Raw genomic sequence first — 18,560 nt, forward strand, 5'->3', positions numbered from 1 at the left:
TCTTACCAAGAAACACTATTCAGTTGACTAAAATCGAAGGATTTAACTTAGATTAAAAGCTTTGTGTATGTCATATGCAAATTTCAAACATCTCTTGGCTATTGCATAAGCAAGTATTCGGTAACAGAAATGGGATGCAGTATCTCACTAAGAGATTGCTTTTTAATTACCATCTATTTTTGCAAGCAGCATTTACTAATTTTATCACAAATGTAATGCATTTATGTTTACAGTAACAAATAAAATATCAGCTTAAATTTAAAGACGTCTGTACTGCCATTCTACTTTGCCTTCTGGTGAAACAAATTTACTGATAAACTCATATCGCAGTTCCTTGACTGATGGTGCCAATTATGTGTGTTTACGTGTTCCAGTGGTACATTTGTTTAGGGCCATCTGTCTTTGTGCCTTTCCTCTTTTCAGCCCTTTCGCACCAGTACTGAACACACACACGGCTACTGTAAATTTGAAAACAACTTCCACGAAAAAACAAATTCGACAATTACTTGTAACAAGATGCAATAAACTAGGACGAATTTTCGCCCCACAGGGGAGTGTGCTCTGGTTTCAAATTTCTTTACAAATTAAGACCGTGTGCCAGGCCGAGACTTGAACCTGGGAACCCGATCTGGGACATGGTTTTAGTTTGTCAGGATGTTCTATGCAAGAAACTGTTTCCACTAACTTGGGAACTTCTTGAATTTGGCGAAAACTAGTGGATGTACATGGGGAAGGGGAGGGGGTAGGTTGCAGATATGGCCATTGGTAATACTGGAGTAAGAGATGTGGAGACGAGATGGAGTTACTATGCCCTCAAGCGATGATGCTGATGGTGATATTGAATCAAACATAAATGACAGTGATCTTTAGTGAACATCATTTTGACAGTTATTTCACGCACAATTAGTTACATTTTGTAAACATGACTGCTGTCTGCGTTTAATAAATGCAATGTGCAAACAGATTCCAAAGATCATGTTTCTGTGACGAACAGTTCAAGGCAAAACCCTCCAAGCAACAATTTCAACGCTAAATATTCCACCTTTACCATGCCTCTGCATACAAAAAAGTGTAACTAACATAAAACGGTGTATTCAAAATTCCAAAACCAACTCAGATCTGCATTCATATACATAATACAAGGATGTGCAGTGATATCCATGTAAAAAGAGTAAATATGGCTACTACACAGAAACAAACAAACGTTCAAGGTACAAAATTGTATAACAAACTTCCAACAGATATAAAAGAAATGAAAATATCGTCTACATTTAAGGAAGCAATATTCAAATTTTTAATGGCCAAGTGTTATTGCAGTGTAAATGAGTACCTTCAACAATCTAGTAGCAAGTAATTATATTCATGTACTATGTTGATACTACAGCCATAGTCAGTGTCAACAGTATTTCAATAAAATGTTTGCTATGAACAGAATTCGCATTTTGAACAGAAGCGTTACTACTATTATGTGTTTTTTTATCTAAATCTTAACAATAATCCAAGAATAATATCCTTTACGCAAATAATCAAAGTTGTATGTGGTGTATTAATGTAAGATTGTGCAGAGTACTGTGAACCCTTGTATTTGTAGGGTACTACATCCTTATGCGTGTAATTTATTTTATATACATGGAATATACATTGTCTCTGGATGACTACTACCACTACTACTTTCGATTCGATGTGTCGTACATTCATCTGCATTCATTTTTCATTGTTTTCGATACATATCTAATACATAAGTTACAGGTAAAACTGTCTAGCATGAATATATCAGCAAATTAGGTGATTTCCGATCCGATGGTAGTGTCACCACCCTTTCAGGGGAAGTGGTTCCGTTTGAAACCACCTGCAGTTTTCTCATTTTGTGGCCAAAGGGCAGTGCCTACAATTGGGGACACCATTCAGCAGCCTAGTTGGTGCTGCCCTCTAGCGGCTGTCACTGGAACCGCTTCAAAATCTGTAAATATTAGCAAGTAGTGAGTGGAGTTGGATAGCCATTTTTGTACGCTGTGCGCGAACGTCATTGTTCTCAAATTGTGACTGTATTCTGCTGTATTAGGTAACTTTTATGCATGTATTAAATGCAGAATACTGTTCTGTTTACATTAATACTATATGTACTGCAATAATAACCAAAGTAATGCATTTATTTCCGTGAATGTGGTGGTGGTTCCATTTGAAACCACTGCTGCTGTAACGGCAGTATTAGTGGGTGTGACGAATTTTTTTTTCCCCCAGTTTCACGTGATGTATTCTCACTGAGTAAAGGATGAGGAAATTCTGGAGTGACTTTTCGCAGATATTCCTTCAGATCCAGACTCACAGATTGACACCAGCAGTGACAGTGAAAGTGATGTGCTAGCTGAAGATAATGATCTGGATATGCGAATGAAAACACCTGTTTTATCTCAGATTATTTCGCAAAGTGAGAATGAGGACCTTTTGACAATGACAGTGATGATAGTTTCAGCACTAATTACGATTTGCCACTGTCTTCCGTTGCGAATTTTTCATGGAGAAAGGACGTCAGTGCAATGAACTTTGCTTCCAATTTTTCAGAGGAAGCTGGTGTACGAGGAAAACTTAAAAATGACAGTGAAGGTATGCAACCAGTAGATTTTATTGTGCCCGTTTTGTGGCACTATGTTAGAACACAGTTTTCCAGTCTAACCTGTACGCATCACAGAAAGTTGGCAATTTCAGGCCTCTTTCTAAAGCAGAACTAAAAGTATTTTTAACTATATATGACGGTAGTATCTGTTCCTGAAAGAACAGTTACCGTCGATGACCATGCAGTTTTGCTCGAAATGAAAAGATAATTAAATAGACACCCTAGCTGCAAGCAGGCGTTGATACACTTCATTGGGGGCATGTTGAAAATGTGTGCCCCGACCGGGACTCGAACCCGGGATCTCCTGCTTACATGGCAGACACTCTATCCATCTGAGCCACCGCGGGCACAGAGGATAGTGCGTCTGCAGGTACTTATCCCTTGCACGCTCCCCGTGAGATCCACATTCCCAACATGTCCACAACACGGGGAGCGTGCAAGGGATAAGTCCCTGCAGACACACTATCCTCTGTGGCCGCGGTGGCTCAGATGGATAGAGCGTCTGCCATGTAAGCAGGAGATCCCTGGTTTGAGTCCCGGTCGGGGCACACATTTTCAACATGTCCCCAATGAAGTGTATCAACGCCTGCTTGCAGCTAGGGTGTCTTTTTAATTATCATTTCATTTCGAGCAAAGCTGCATGGTCATCGACGGTAACTGTTCTTTCAGGAACAGATACTACCGTCATATATAGTTAAAAATATGGGTTCCCGGCCTTTGACCTTCTTGTGTGAATGCACACGCTATGCCCGAACTCGTACGGGACTTGGTAGATTAATCTGCCACGAGTAATGAGTATGATGGGCAAACATCTATTAGGCGCACTACGAATGTAGTGTTGTGGACATTTTGGGAATGTGGATCTCACGGGGAGCATGCAAGGGATAAGTCCCTGCAGACGATCTGTCCTCTGTGCCCGCGGTGGCTCAGATGGATAGAGCGTCTGTCATGTAAGCAGGAGATCCCGGGTTCGAGTCCCGGTCGGGGCATACATTTTCAACATGTCCCCAATGAAGTGTATCAACGGCTGCTTGCAGCTAGGGTGTCTATTTAATTATCATTTCATTTCGAGCAAAGCTGCATGGTCATCGACGGTAACTGTTCTTTCAGGAAAGATACTACCGTCATATATAGTTAAAAATATGGGTTCCCGGCCTTTGACCTTCTTGTGCGAACACACACGCTATGCCCGAACTCGTACGGGACTTGGTAGATTAATTTGCCACGAGTAGTGAGTATGATGGGCAAACATCTATTAGGCGTGACTTCTGAAATTTTCCCGGCGTATTTCTTCTTCTAATAATTTTCGGGTATGCAGACGGGATCCGGCTGCATACCCGAAAATTATTAGAAGGTGAGTACTCACCTGATGATGGCCGGACGTCTCTGGGCCGAAATATCGTGGCAGAATGTCGACGGGATCCGGCTGCATACCTGAAAATTATTAGAAGAATCTATTAGGCGCACTACGAATGTAGTGTTGTGGATTTGTTGGGAATGTGGATCTCACGGGGAGCGTGCAAGGGATAAGTCCCTGCAGACGCGCTATCCACTGTGCCCGCGGTGGCTCAGATGGGTAGAGCGTCTGCCATGTAAGCAGGAGATCCCGGGTTCGAGTCCCGGTCGGGGCACACATTTTCAACATGTCCCCAATGAAAAGTATTTTTGGCCCACAAACATTCTAATAGGAATCAAGAAACTTTGTTATTATCGTTATTGCTGGTCATCCCATAAGGAACTTCGAGATGAGCACATTTCCTCACTAATGTCAGTAAAAAGGTTCAGCTGGATTTTGACACATATTCACATCAATGACAACGCTGTTATGCCTTCAAGGGAGAGCAGAAATTATGACAAATTATATAAAATCCGTCCACTAATCAATCAGATACTGATAAACTTCAAAGAATTCTGTGCACCTACTAAAGAGCAAGCTATAGATGAATGCATGATGAAGTTCAAAGGATGAATCACATTCAAACAATATATGCCCCAAAAGCCAATCAAGAGAGGATACAAAATCTGGAAAAGTTGAAGGCATAGTGCAAAACTCCTTAGGAGAGAGAATTGTGAGAGATATGTGTAAAGGCTTGGAAGGAAATGGATACCACATATACTTGGATAATTTTTTTACCAGTGTCTCACTTTTACAGAAGCTAAAAGATGACAGACTTTTTGCCTGTGGAACAATTAGATCACACAGAAAAGGACTTCCTAGGCTAAAAACAGACAAAGAGTTGCAAAGAGGAGAGTTTGACTGGTCAGTTTGTTCTGATGGCACTGCCTGCATCAATTGGAAAGACAAATGTGTAGTCATGTTGCTGTCTACAATTGATTCGCCTGTATGTGTTGAAGAAGTCAGCCGTAAAGAAAAGGATGGAAAAATCACAAAGGTACCTTGCCCAAAAATAGTGAAATCATATGATGCAAATATGGGATGTGTCGATAGGGCAGATATGATGAACAGTTTTTATGCAATAGACAGGAAATCACGAAGGTGGTGGCTAAGATTATTTTGGTATATAGTTGATATTTCTATTGGAAATGAATTTATTCTGTTTCGATTATGTAATCCAACAGTGAAGCAAGTGCTAAAGGATTTTCGAAGACGTGTTGCCACAGGCCTGGTAGGCAGTAATGTCTTCAAAGATAGTCCTGGACATCTCAGTACCCTGTCAGAACCATCTGCAAAAAAATTCAAAACTCTAGTTCCCCATGAGAAACGTATATCGGAAGCAAAACATATGCCAAAACATGGAACCTCAAGGCGCTGTGTGCACTGCAGTACAAAGAAAGAACCCCACAGAAGGAGATCGACATGTAGTCACTGCCAGGTAGCCTTACGTTTATCTACAGAAAGGAACCGCTTTTTACTGTATCATCAAAACTGATGACATTTAGCGGGCAGTGGCTCCATTTGAAACCACCCTGTATATGTTCAGTTTATGCATATTTCATTTAATTTTTACATTTTTCTGTCTCACTGTATGAAAATTAATGCAATAAAAACAAGGAAAAATTAAAAATTAACTTTTTTTTATTTTGCCCCTGAAAGGGTTAAGCGGGCAATAATTTCTCGAATCCCGCCTGCGATTTCATGTAAGTTCAAAACACGGGTAGTGGTGCCAGCACTGCTTCCTCTCACCGCTTGTCACCCCATGCCAGCCATGATGTGGGTGCACGGCTGTTCCCGTCAGCGATCGCGCCAATCGTCAATTTATCGTGGACAAATGGTATATCATCACAATTGCAAAATAGTAGGTGTTTGTTTACAGATGATTTCCAGTTATCAAGATATGGTAGCATGGTGTTAACAGTTGCACAAACTTCAATACAGCTGTCAGGAACAGTACGGTAATGTTTATTTTCATACTGTGTTACCATAAGTGCACCAATCTTCATGCTAGTTGGTTTCAGCTTTCTGATAGTCCCTCTTCGTTTCTGTACATTATACTAGCAATTCCACTTGATTTCTCCTGTACGATTCCCAATCTTTGTCCTAATTTTCAACAAGAATTTGTACTTCTGAAAGGTCTTCATCCCTAGAATAATCAAGCACTGTCTGCATTTCTCTCTTCTTAAGTTGTTTACTAATACCTGGCACTGGTTCAGACGCATTTTGTGATATTTCCAGTAAACATTCCATTTCTTATAGATTCCAGGCATTCTTTCAGATTTTCAGTGCTGTAAGCTGCATATTGGCGAGGCCCTTGCTCCCATTTGTGACACAGGCTATATAACATTTCATAACAACTCTAATCTCTTAGCAGAACCAATTGTCAACGTAATAAGATTATTTTCGAGCTGAATCAAGACTAAAACAAAGTAATGAAAATACTGCCGAGCTATGTTGATCCAATTTGTTAGTGGTGCAAAGTTGCTGCATTTTACCCGAAAAAACCAGCCTTCACAACTGCTTTCAATTGTACAATTTTAAATGATGTGTTGATTACGATTTTGTGTTTATAATTTAGACAATAACTAATTTCTGCACATAAATGAATGTCACTTGCCTTCTATTATAGTAGTCTTCTGATAGCAAGATAGCCGGCCACAGTGGCCGAGAGGTTCTAGGCGCTTCAGTCCGGAACCGCGCAACTGCTAAGGTCGCAGGTTCGAATCCTGCCTCGGGCATGGATTTGTGTGATGTCCTTAGGTTAGTTAGGTTTAAGTAATTCTAAGTTCTAGGGGACTGATGACCTCAGATGTTAAGTCCCATATTGCTCAGAGCCATTTGATAGCAAGATACCACTTTCTCTTGACAAAAATACAGTAGTACTGATTTTGTTAGCAAAAGATATCCAAGACAGCGAGTAGCAGAATAACTCAAGCATATGAGCCAGTAGAAACTGTCAAATGTTGGACAGAATCAAAACAGTTCTGAAATCTTCATTAGAACAGCTGCTAGACAGGAGTGAATATTGTTTCAGAGTTAAAGTTACACCCCTCCCTCCACCCAGGATCAAGGTATCTCCATTTTATGGTGCATAATTAAGGTCAGTGACCTTGACCTTTCACCTCAAATACCTCAAAACATCTCACCTTCAAAATTTCTGTAAAAAATATATTTGATTTTTCATGTTACGCTAGACAACGGAGTAAAAAATCAAGTTGGGATAACATCTTGATTAGGAGATATAAATTAATATCTGCTGCTATATGGTACAATAAAGCAATGCAGACTGCAATGAACTGACATAAAGTACTAAAAAACATGTTAACTAATAAAAAGATGGTGTGATAGCAATGCGTAATAAGGTAGCAACATGAGCAAGCCAATAGCAAGCTTTTGTAATATGCAAGGTATAACAGACCATGATATCTGACCTTCTTTATTGCAAAACACAATATAATTTCCGTGTCAAACATATGGAATGACTTCCCATACCTCACAACTGGGTACCAAGACATAATACAATTTGTACATCTTTTGGCGACAGGACATATGTTTTGCCTGTTGCTGTTCTCACATCAATTTTTATAAGAATATCTTTTTTTGTCCACAGTAAAGATGTCACATCTCTAGAGGTATTTAAATGAAGGTGAAGATTATGCGAATGTAGTAAGTTAATTGTAACCCCACTGATATTTTCATTAGAATTCAAAACACATCCAAGCAAACCTGCCTAGCTAGCTTCATGTGTTAACGTGCCTGCTTCTGGAATGAGGAGGTATGCTGGTCCCAGATCGAATCAGCAGAGTAATGACAAGAGGTCAGTGTGATGGCCAGCTTGGATGTGGCTTTTAGAAGTTTCCCACATCTCACTAGGTGGATATCAATCTGGTTCTCAATTTGCACCTCAGGTACACACTACACAAACATTTATCTACTGCTTGCAAACAGAATTTGCTCTATATGCAGACAAATTGAGTACACTGCTTCTGTCCTTGGGAGTGAATAGGAGACTGACGACCTTAGCTGTTTGGCTTATTTAAACATTTACTCTGTATCAACAACCAAACAAACAGGAACCTTCCTACGTACATGCAATAAACAAAATGATATCACACAGGTATGACTCTTGTTGGGTCTGTGTTAGATATTCATTTCTAACATATGGTGAATTGAAGAGATGCTTCTTCATCATACTCAGTGTTAGTTTTATGAGAAAACTGGCATTCTGTAATGTTCTTGAAACAGCTTTCAATTAACTATGTGGGTGTCATCATCTGAGGGTTGTAGATGTATTGCAAACTGGCATGGGAAGCAAGTCTGTGCACCAGTGATACAATTTCATGATCCTTTGGCATGTGGTGTGGCAAAGAAATGCACCTCTCTGCAGTTAGTGAAATCAATTTAATGAAGAGACATGTTTGCAAAAGTCTTATGATTTTGGTACTGGGTTTCAACACAACCTGAGAAGTAATAAATGTACAAGGGTGTTCTTTGGAAATATGATACTGTGACATTAATCAAATGATGATGGAAAAGATGAACATTCACAGTGCCATGTTTGTCATTTTAATACAATGACAAATGAAATGTGATCAGTTGCATGGGATTAGTGGATGTCTATAATAAGCAACAAATGGATGAATGACATCCACTGCATTGTTCCAGTGAAACCCCTGAACCTCACCCTACAGGACATATGCATAATTCTCTGCAAAATCAGATATAACAAATACAAATACAATTTTTTTATTCCACCATTGATCATATTTACATACAATTGGAGTTGTCAATGTTTACATAATAATAATAACAACAATAATAATAATATAAACTTTGACATGACAAATTTTATTAACTACAATATAATAATCCAGGATGGCCACGAAACATATTTGTACAAATGTCAATGACAACAAGAAGTTTCCTAATAGATCAATTAGTACACAGTTCAGTGAATGACAAATAAATAATCAAACAGATAATTAAAAATAAGTACATGAAACAATAATAAAATAGTTGCACAGTTTGGCATATGTATAGTTTGCAGTTAATTTATAGTTCATTCTCATAAGGAAAGTGAGTCATTTGTCACATACTCAAGGAACTCTTGAGCAGACTAAATTACTCTACTTTTGATCCAACTCAAAAGACTAGTTTTAAATTTATTTACTGACACTGAGTAGGCATTTTCAGGTAATTTGTTGAAGTATACAGGACCAAGATATTTGTAGCTGCTATGTGTCTTTGCAAGCCTAGCATATGGCATATTACTTGTATGTCCACTTCTTATGTCATGGTCATGAACTGTTCTCCTGAAGTCAGATTTACTCAGATTCTCTTTAACAAAGACAAGGCAGTTGTAAATATACAGGCCAGGCACTGTCATTATATTTAGTTTCTTAAAATAATCTCGACATGATTCATATGGGCTAAGTTCTGCTATGCACCTTATGGCTTTCTATTGCCATTTAAACACTAATTTTGAGCCTACGGAATTGCCCCATAATAGTATTCCATAACTCAGGTGCGAATGGAAGAATGCAAAATATGCATACAACAAAAGTTCTTTACTGACACTGCTCCTCAGCTTGTACAGCAGATATATGGCACATGCCAGTTTGCCACATGTCTTCCCTGTGTGGGTATCCCAACTATGTTTTTGATCTATATGAAATCCCAAAAATTTTACTGTTTTGTTATCAAGACTGGGAGTATTCAGATTGAATACAATACCTTCAGTTTTACTATCATTCTTCTGCAGTACATTTGCCTCAAACCAAGTAGCGCACCTCTCCATTGCCACTGCCATGCTGTGTTGCACATTTTCAAGATTGGTATCACATGTGATGAGTGTTGTATCAGCATATAGCACTGCATCACATGGTACAACTGCAGGTAAACCATTTATTTAAATAATGAAAAGGAAAGTTCCTAGAACAGATCCTTGAGGTACACCCTTTACAACCGGGAGACATTCTGACAATTGATTATTTACCTTAACTAACTATTTCCTATTCTCCAAGTATGACTGGATTAGGCGTAGAGCATTTTCTCTCACTCTGTAGTGGTAGAGCTTTTTTATGAGAATTTAATGGGAGAGCATATAAAAAGCTTTCCTGAGGTCTAACAGTGTTGCACAGATAATATCTTTATTCTCAGAAAAATTGTGTATTTTTGCTACCATACTCTTGACAGCTTTGACTGTAGGAAGGCTACATCTGAAACCATGCAGTGAGGAGGTGACTATATCACTATATTCAAAATATTGACTCATCTGTTTATGCATGCAGTATTCTATTATTTTTGATATTATGGGTACAAGTGATATTGGTTGATAGTTATCTGGTGATGCTATATCTCCTTTCTTATGTACTGGTTTAACTAAAGATATTTTTAAACATTCTGGATAATTACCTTCATTTAAAATTTTGTTGATTATTTTAGCCAGTGGTGTTACAATTTGATTTCTGATATATTTAATAACATAATTTGAGAGACCATAGTAATCCGCTGCTCTAGAATTACTGAGCTTAGCTACTGATTCATTGACCATATTCTCACTTACACAAGTCCAGTGAAAGCTGTCTGTCTGCTTACTGTTCATTTCTGGCAGCATTGCCTCGGCCTTACATTCTCCATTATGCTGTTATCTGACTGAGGGCAGACAAAATGCACATTTAGAATATCAGGTGGAATTGGTGTCTGGTATACTTTATCATCACAGTTAGCTTCTGTTTTAATAATTTCCCATGCAGCTTTGCATTTATTTACCGAGTGCAGTATATATGTATCATTTGCTTTGCACTTAGCTGCTTGATTTCAGACCTGTAAATCTTTTTCACTTTCATGTACATTTCCTTGTCAGCATTATTGTGCTTGGACCTATCATGATAGAGCAGCATTATGACTCTTATTCTACTTAGATGTGGGGTGTACCAGCTTTTTAGATTTTGTGGTTTGGTATAACGATTTTGCTTTGATATTTTCTTGCATCGTTTAGGACAACATAATTTCAAAATTTTCAGTTAACAGTTCTAGAAATTTGTTGATAGATTCATTTGCACATGCAGTGGTTATTATTTTATCCTATTTTATTAAATTCAATTTACTTATCAACTTGTTTAACTTTGATTCATACATGGTTTTATAATTTTTCTACACTCTGTGGAAGTTTCAGTTGCTTTACTGTTAAGAATTAGTCTGAGCCATAGTCCCTCATGATCTGAAATGCATAGCTTGATTGTGTTGAATTCTGCTTTGTTTAGATGAAAATTAAAAATTATGTTATCTAGACAGGCTTCCTGCCTTCTGGGTTTGTCATTTACGCAACTGAAGTTAAGGGATCTTAATGTATTTAGCAAGTGAGCAACCTTTCTGTTCATAAACCTAATGTCTATATTGATATCACCAAATATTAGTACTCTGTAGTTTTTGTGTTTGAGTAGCAGGAGTATCAGTTTCTCCAGAATCTCCACAAACAGGTCTTCATTGTGTTTTGGGGGGCGATATACTGAAGCTACACTCCTGGAAATTGAAATAAGAACACCGTGATTTCATTGTCCCAGGAAGGGGAAACTTTATTGACACATTCCTGGGGTCAGATACATCACATGATCACACTGACAGAACCACAGGCACATAGACACAGGCAACAGAGCATGCACAATGTCGGCACTAGTACAGTGTATATCCACCTTTCGCAGCAATGCAGGCTGCTATTCTCCCATGGAGACGATCGTAGAGATGCTGGATGTAGTCCTGTGGAACGGCTTGCCATGCCATTTCCACCTGGCGCCTCAGTTGGACCAGTGTTCGTGCTGGACGTGCAGACTGCGTGAGACGACGCTTCATCCAGTCCCAAACATGCTCAATGGGGGACAGATCCGGAGATCTTGCTGGCCAGGGTAGTTGACTTACACCTTCTAGAGCACGTTGGGTGGCACGGGATACATGCGGACGTGCATTGTCCTGTTGGAACAGCAAGTTCCATTGCCGGTCTAGGAATGGTAGAACGATGGGTTCGATGACGGTTTGGATGTACCGTGCACTATTCAGTGTCCCCTCGACGATCACCAGTGGTGTACGGCCAGTGTAGGAGATCGCTCCCCACACCATGATGCCGGGTGTTGGCCCTGTGTGCCTCGGTCGTATGCAGTCCTGATTGTGGCGCTCACCTGCACGGCGCCAAACACGCATACGACCATCATTGGCACCAAGGCAGAAGCGACTCTCATCGCTGAAGACGACACGTCTCCATTCGTCCCTCCATTCACGCCTGTCGCGACACCACTGGAGGCGGGCTGCACGATGTTGGGGCGTGAGCGGAAGACGGCCTAACGGTGTGCGGGACCATAGCCCAGCTTCATGGAGACGGTTGCGAATGGTCCTCGCCGATACCCCAGGAGCAACAGTGTCCCTAATTTGCTGGGAAGTGGCGGTGCGGTCCCCTACGGCACTGCGTAGGATCCTACGGTCTTGGCGTGCATCCGTGCGTCGCTGCGGTCCGGTCCCAGGTCGACGGGCACGTGCACCTTCCGCCGACCACTGGCGACAACATCGATGTACTGTGGAGACCTCACGCCCCACGTGTTGAGCAATTCGGCTGTACGTCCACCCGGCCTCCCGCATGCCTACTATACGCCCTCGCTCAAAGTCCGTCAACTGCACATACGGTTCACATCAATGCTGTCGCGGCATGCTACCAGTGTTAGAAAGACTGCGATGGAGCTCCGTATGCCACGGCAAACTGGCTGACACTGACGGCGGCGGTGCACAAATGCTGCGCAGCTAGCGCCATTCGACGGCCAACACCGCGATTCCTGGTGTGTCCGCTGTGCCGTGCGTGTGATCATTGCTTGTACAGCCCTCTTGCAGTGTCCGGAGCAAGTATGGTGGGTCTGACACACCGGTGTCAATGTGTTCTTTTTTCCATTTCCAGGAGTGTATTATGATTTCCTGGTTTGGCAACATTATGACTGCAGCTTCAAATTGTGCTTCTATGCACAGCCCACTTACATCTATAACTTCATAGATTAGGTTCACACTATTTTTAACATATACAGATACACCTTCATGTTTATACTTGTTCTACAGTAGCCGGTTGCCAACTCATATCCATATGGTACACATAATTATAGTTCCTCATTGCTAATCCAGTGTTCATTTATTGAAATAACAGTGCAGTTTAAGTTTTCCAGCCAATACTGATGTTCATTAAGTTTGTTCTTAAGAGACCGCATATTAGTATGTAAGAGCATTACACTTGTACTTACCTTATTGTGGGTTTGCTGTAGCCCTTCAGCAAGAAATCATTGAGATGGAATGGAACTGCTGCTTTCCTCTTTCTCAGTGTACGGCCATTTGATGGGTTTTCCATTGCATTACTTGTCACAAAGCATCTCTTTCAGTTGTTACAGAAATTCAGACAGAGGCTGTCAAGAATTGGAATGCAGATTTTTTAAATATATCAACAAGATTTTCCAAGAAGCGTTCCACATAAGACAGACAAGTCGGAGTGTTATTCTGTCTATAGATGACCACAATATGTATGTTATTTCATGAATTCCAGTTTCCTTGATCAAATCTCCTAGGTATGCCATGAAACACTGTACATCTGAGGAGTTCTCACATGTTAACATGTAACACCTTGGCTGTGTGAAATTACAAATAATAGGAGTGAGACAATGTTTGTACTGAGTTTTAGATAGTCCATTAATGAAGTGGGTGTGGGACTGTTTCTGATCATAAACTTGTAGAAATATAAAATACCAACAGACATATTTTTTATAAAATATCTTAATTACTAAACCAGTTTCACACTACATTAGTGTCATCTTTAGGCCTCAGACAACTTAAATGGTGATATCCAACCCTTGGTGCATTATGACAGGTACCATGTATATTCACTGCTCTTATGGATTTCTCTTGTTGTCTCATGTTGTTAGGTGGCTGGAGAGCACATATAATGTAAAGTGAAATCCTTTAGATCAGTGAATATACACTGAAGCACCAAAGAAGCTGGTACAGGCATACATATTCAAATACAGAAATGTAAACAGGAAGAATAGGACACTGCCATCAACAACACCTATTGTAGTGTCCTGTGGTCAGAAGGAAAGAACTAACAGTCAATCTGAACATATTTTATTATAATTGAAAAAGGAATGACTTCCTAGCATACGACTAAGTTTTAAATGCAAGAACAACAGGAAAACCCCACAACTTTTGTGGTAGCAAACCAGATAAGGAAACACGACAATGGAAGAAAATATTGACCAAAATCTACTCTACTAATTACACAATACAATGTGCTACTAAAATGCTACAGTGACTGTATACAATGCTAGGGCTGGCGAAAGTAATGGCCGGAACTGTTCCTAGTGGTAGGTAAACACTGCCATTCTGACAGTCTGGGCTTGCTTATAAAGCCCGGTCAGTTGAGTGCTTTGTGAGTCATATGAATTACAATTGGTGGGACACTGTCACATGTCTGGCAAAGTAGTTCCCTGCTTATTTGGAAAATCTGTTTGTTTATATCCGCTGGCGATATTTCTCCCTGTGTTCCTGCAAGGAGGTCGGAAACTCATATTGCATGTCAGTTGTGCGGGCCCTCTAAATAAGGAGCTGCTACAACACCTATATAAGACAAAAAGTGTTTGGCACAGTTGTTTCATCAGCCATTGTTGCTAAAATGGCAGATTATCTAGATTTAAGTGAGTCTGAAAGTGGTATTATAGTCGGTGCACTAGCGATGGAACACAGCGTATCCAAGGTAGTGATGAAGTGGGGATTTTCCATATAACCATTTCACGAGTACTGGGAATATTAGGAATCTGGAAAAACATCAAATCTCTGACATCACTATGGCCAGAAAAAGATCCTGCAAGAACAGAACCAATGATGACTGAAGAGAATCGTTCAACATGACACAAGTGCAACCCTTCTGCAAATTGCTTCAGATTTCACTGCTGATCCATCAACAGGTGTCAGCATGCGAACCATTCAATGAAACATCATCAATATGGGCTTTTAGAGCCAAAGGCCCAGGCATGTGCCCTGGATGGGTGCATGACTCTAAGCTTTACGCCTCGACTGGGCCCATCAACACCAAAATTGGACTGTTGATGACTGGTAACATGTTGCCTGGTTGGACAAGTCTCATTTAAAATTTTATCGAGTAGAGGGACACGTATGGGTATGGAGATAACCTCACGAATCCATCGATCGTGCATGTCAGCATGGAACTGTTCAAGCTCGTGGAGGCTCTGTAATGGTGTGGGGCATGTGCAGTTGGAGTGATATGGGACCCCTGATTCATCTAGATATGACTCTGACAGGTGACAAGCATCCTGTCTGATCACCTGCATCGATTCTTGTCCAATGTGCACTGACGAACTTGGTCAATTCCAGCAGGACAATGCAACACCCTAAACGTCCAGAATTGCTACAGCGTGGCTCCAGGAACACTCTCCTGAGTTTAAACACTTCTGCTGGCCGCCAAATTCCCCAGATATGAACTTTATTGAGCATATCTGAGATGTCTTGCAACGTGTTGTTCAGAAGAGATCTCCATTTAATCGTACTCTTACAGATTTATGGACAGCCCTACAGGATTCATGGCATCAGTTTCCTCTGGCACTACTTCAGACATTAGTTGAGTCCATGCTACATTGTGTTGTGGCACTTCTGTGTGCTCACGGGGGCCCTACATGATAGTAAATGCCAAAACGACAATAACAACAGAACCAACACCTGAAGTATCAGAAACAGATACACCATCAGCAACAACAACAACAACAACAACAACAGAAATGACAGCATCAATGACACCGGGAGCTATACCAGCAACAGCAGCAAGCAACTCACCATATCCCAGTGAACGACCTACAAGGTGCAGAAAACCTGTCCTTCTGGAGGATTTTTGGTACCTCGCCAGGGCAAGGAACGGTGTATGACACCACAAAATGTAAATACAAATGTAACCAGTTCTCATCCTCATCACCTGCAGATTCTAAGCTTAAACATTCAGTGTCTTAGAAATAAATCATTAGAACTTGAGGTAGCTATGAACAGTGCAAATATTGACTGCATGTGCATTGTGGAGCATTGGTGCAGAAGTTTTGAACTAAGTAGCATTAATATTCATCCGTTTAAGTTGGTAAGCCAATATTGTAGAAAAAATACCAAAAATGGAGGTGTATGTATATTTACCAAACCAAGTATCAGCTATAAAAGAAGGTGTGAAGCTGAATCATTGAGTGTGGAAAATCATTTTGAAGCTGCGGCTGTGCAGTTGAATGAAATACAGGTAAAAGTCATAGTCATAGCAATATACAGACCACCTACTGGTGATGCAGACATATTCTTTAACCAATTAGAAATATTGCTTAACACTCTGTTCACCGATAGAGCCACTGTAGTTGTGTGTGGGGACTTCAATATTAATCTTATGAGTGAAAGTAGGCTAAAAGATCAGTTCCTAAATCTGTTATGTAGTTTCAACCTGCTTCCACACATACACACACCCACAAGAATAACAAATAATACAGTCAGTCTTATTGATAATATATTTTCAAATGTAGGACGCACAGAAGTTGAAGTGACAAATACTGATTTGGGATTATCAGACCACAATGCTCTTGTCCTCAAAATCCCTTCAAGGCCACTGAAAGAGAGAAAAACACACTTCATGTATAAAAGAAATTTTTCTACAGAGAACTGTGTAGAATTCATAATAAATACACTCCTGGAAATGGAAAAAAGAACACATTGACACCGGTGTGTCAGACCCACCATACTTGCTCCGGACACTGCGAGAGGGCTGTACAAGCAATGATCACACGCACGGCACAGCGGACACACCAGGAACCGCGGTGTTGGCCGTCGAATGGCACTAGCTGCGCAGCATTTGTGCACCGCCGCCGTCAGTGTCAGCCAGTTTGCCGTGGCATACGGAGCTCCATCGCAGTCTTTAACACTGGTAGCATGCCGCGACAGCGTGGACGTGAACCGTATGTGCAGTTGACGGACTTTGAGCGAGGGCGTATAGTGGGCATGCGGGAGGCCGGGTGGACGTACCGCCGAATTGCTCAACACGTGGGGCGTGAGGTCTCCACAGTACATCGATGTTGTCGCCAGTGGTCGGCGGAAGGTGCACGTGCCCGTCGACCTGGGACCGGACCGCAGCGACGCACGGATGCACGCCAAGACCGTAGGATCCTACGCAGTGCCGTAGGGGACCGCACCGCCACTTCCCAGCAAATTAGGGACACTGTTGCTCCTGGGGTATCGGCGAGGACCATTCGCAACCGTCTCCATGAAGCTGGGCTACGGTCCCGCACACCGTTAGGTCGTCTTCCGCTCACGCCCCAACATCGTGCAGCCCGCCTCCAGTGGTGTCGCGACAGGCGTGAATGGAGGGACGAATGGAGACGTGTCGTCTTCAGCGATGAGAGTCGCTTCTGCCTTGGTGCCAATGATGGTCGTATGCGTGTTTGGCGCCGTGCAGGTGAGCGCCACAATCAGGACTGCATACGACCGAGGCACACAGGGCCAACACCCGGCATCATGGTGTGGGGAGCGATCTCCTACACTGGCCGTACACCACTGGTGATCGTCGAGGGGACACTGAATAGTGCACGGTACATCCAAACCGTCATCGAACCCATCGTTCTACCATTCCTAGACCGGCAAGGGAACTTGCTGTTCCAACAGGACAATGCACGTCCGCATGTATCCCGTGCCACCCAACGTGCTCTAGAAGGTGTAAGTCAACTACCCTGGCCAGCAAGATCTCCGGATCTGTCCCCCATTGAGCATGTTTGGGACTGGATGAAGCGTCGTCTCACGCGGTCTGCACGTCCAGCACGAACGCTGGTCCAACTGAGGCGCCAGGTGGAAATGGCATGGCAAGCCGTTCCACAGGACTACATCCAGCATCTCTACGATCGTCTCCATGGGAGAATAGCAGCCTGCATTGCTGCGAAAGGTGGATATACACTGTACTAGTGCCGACATTGTGCATGCTCTGTTGCCTGTGTCTATGTGCCTGTGGTTCTGTCAGTGTGATCATGTGATGTATCTGACCCCAGGAATGTGTCAATAAAGTTTCCCCTTCCTGGGACAATGAATTCACGGTGTTCTTATTTCAATTTCCAGGAGTGTATGCTAACTAATGAGGCTTGGGCAGAAGTACTATCCCTAACAAATACAAATGATGCATATAACACATTTACTTCCATTTTCATGGGATATTTTGAAATGTGTTTTCCAAAAAAGCTGTCAAAAATCAGGTCACATGGCAATACAAAGCCAAGTTCTTGGGTCACAGCTGGCATCAAAACTTCTTATGGAACTCTAAAGAGACTAATTTCCAAAATGAAAACATCCACAGACCCACAATTCATAGAATATGTCAGGAATTACAAGAGGGTATACATAAAAGTAATTGCTAAAGCAAAATTCATGAGTAATGATAGTTTTATAAGACAGTGTGAAAACAAATCAAAAGCCATATGGGGTATTGTGAAGACTGAAACGGGGAAGAGTTGT

General features: G+C 41.4%; 1 protein-coding gene and 1 non-coding gene across 2 annotated transcripts in view; both read left to right on the forward strand.

Annotated features, from left to right (window-relative positions):
* Window positions 1–2,017: 2,017 nt before the first annotated feature.
* LOC126195254 (uncharacterized) overlaps window positions 2,018–18,560 on the forward strand; it is a 273,114-nt gene continuing 256,571 nt past the window's right edge. Inside the window, exons 1-2 of the mRNA XM_049933780.1 lie at window positions 2,018–2,062; window positions 2,242–2,604. The gene's annotated coding sequence lies outside the window, so the exon portion shown is untranslated. The remainder of the gene's footprint in view (window positions 2,063–2,241; window positions 2,605–18,560) is intronic.
* Window positions 4,171–4,245, forward strand: Trnat-ugu (transfer RNA threonine (anticodon UGU)). Its single transcript has one exon. It is a non-coding gene; the product is annotated as a tRNA-Thr (tRNA).

The sequence above is a fragment of the Schistocerca nitens genome, chromosome 7 (assembly GCF_023898315.1).
Source record: "Schistocerca nitens isolate TAMUIC-IGC-003100 chromosome 7, iqSchNite1.1, whole genome shotgun sequence".
Classification (NCBI taxonomy): Eukaryota; Metazoa; Arthropoda; class Insecta; order Orthoptera; family Acrididae; genus Schistocerca; species Schistocerca nitens.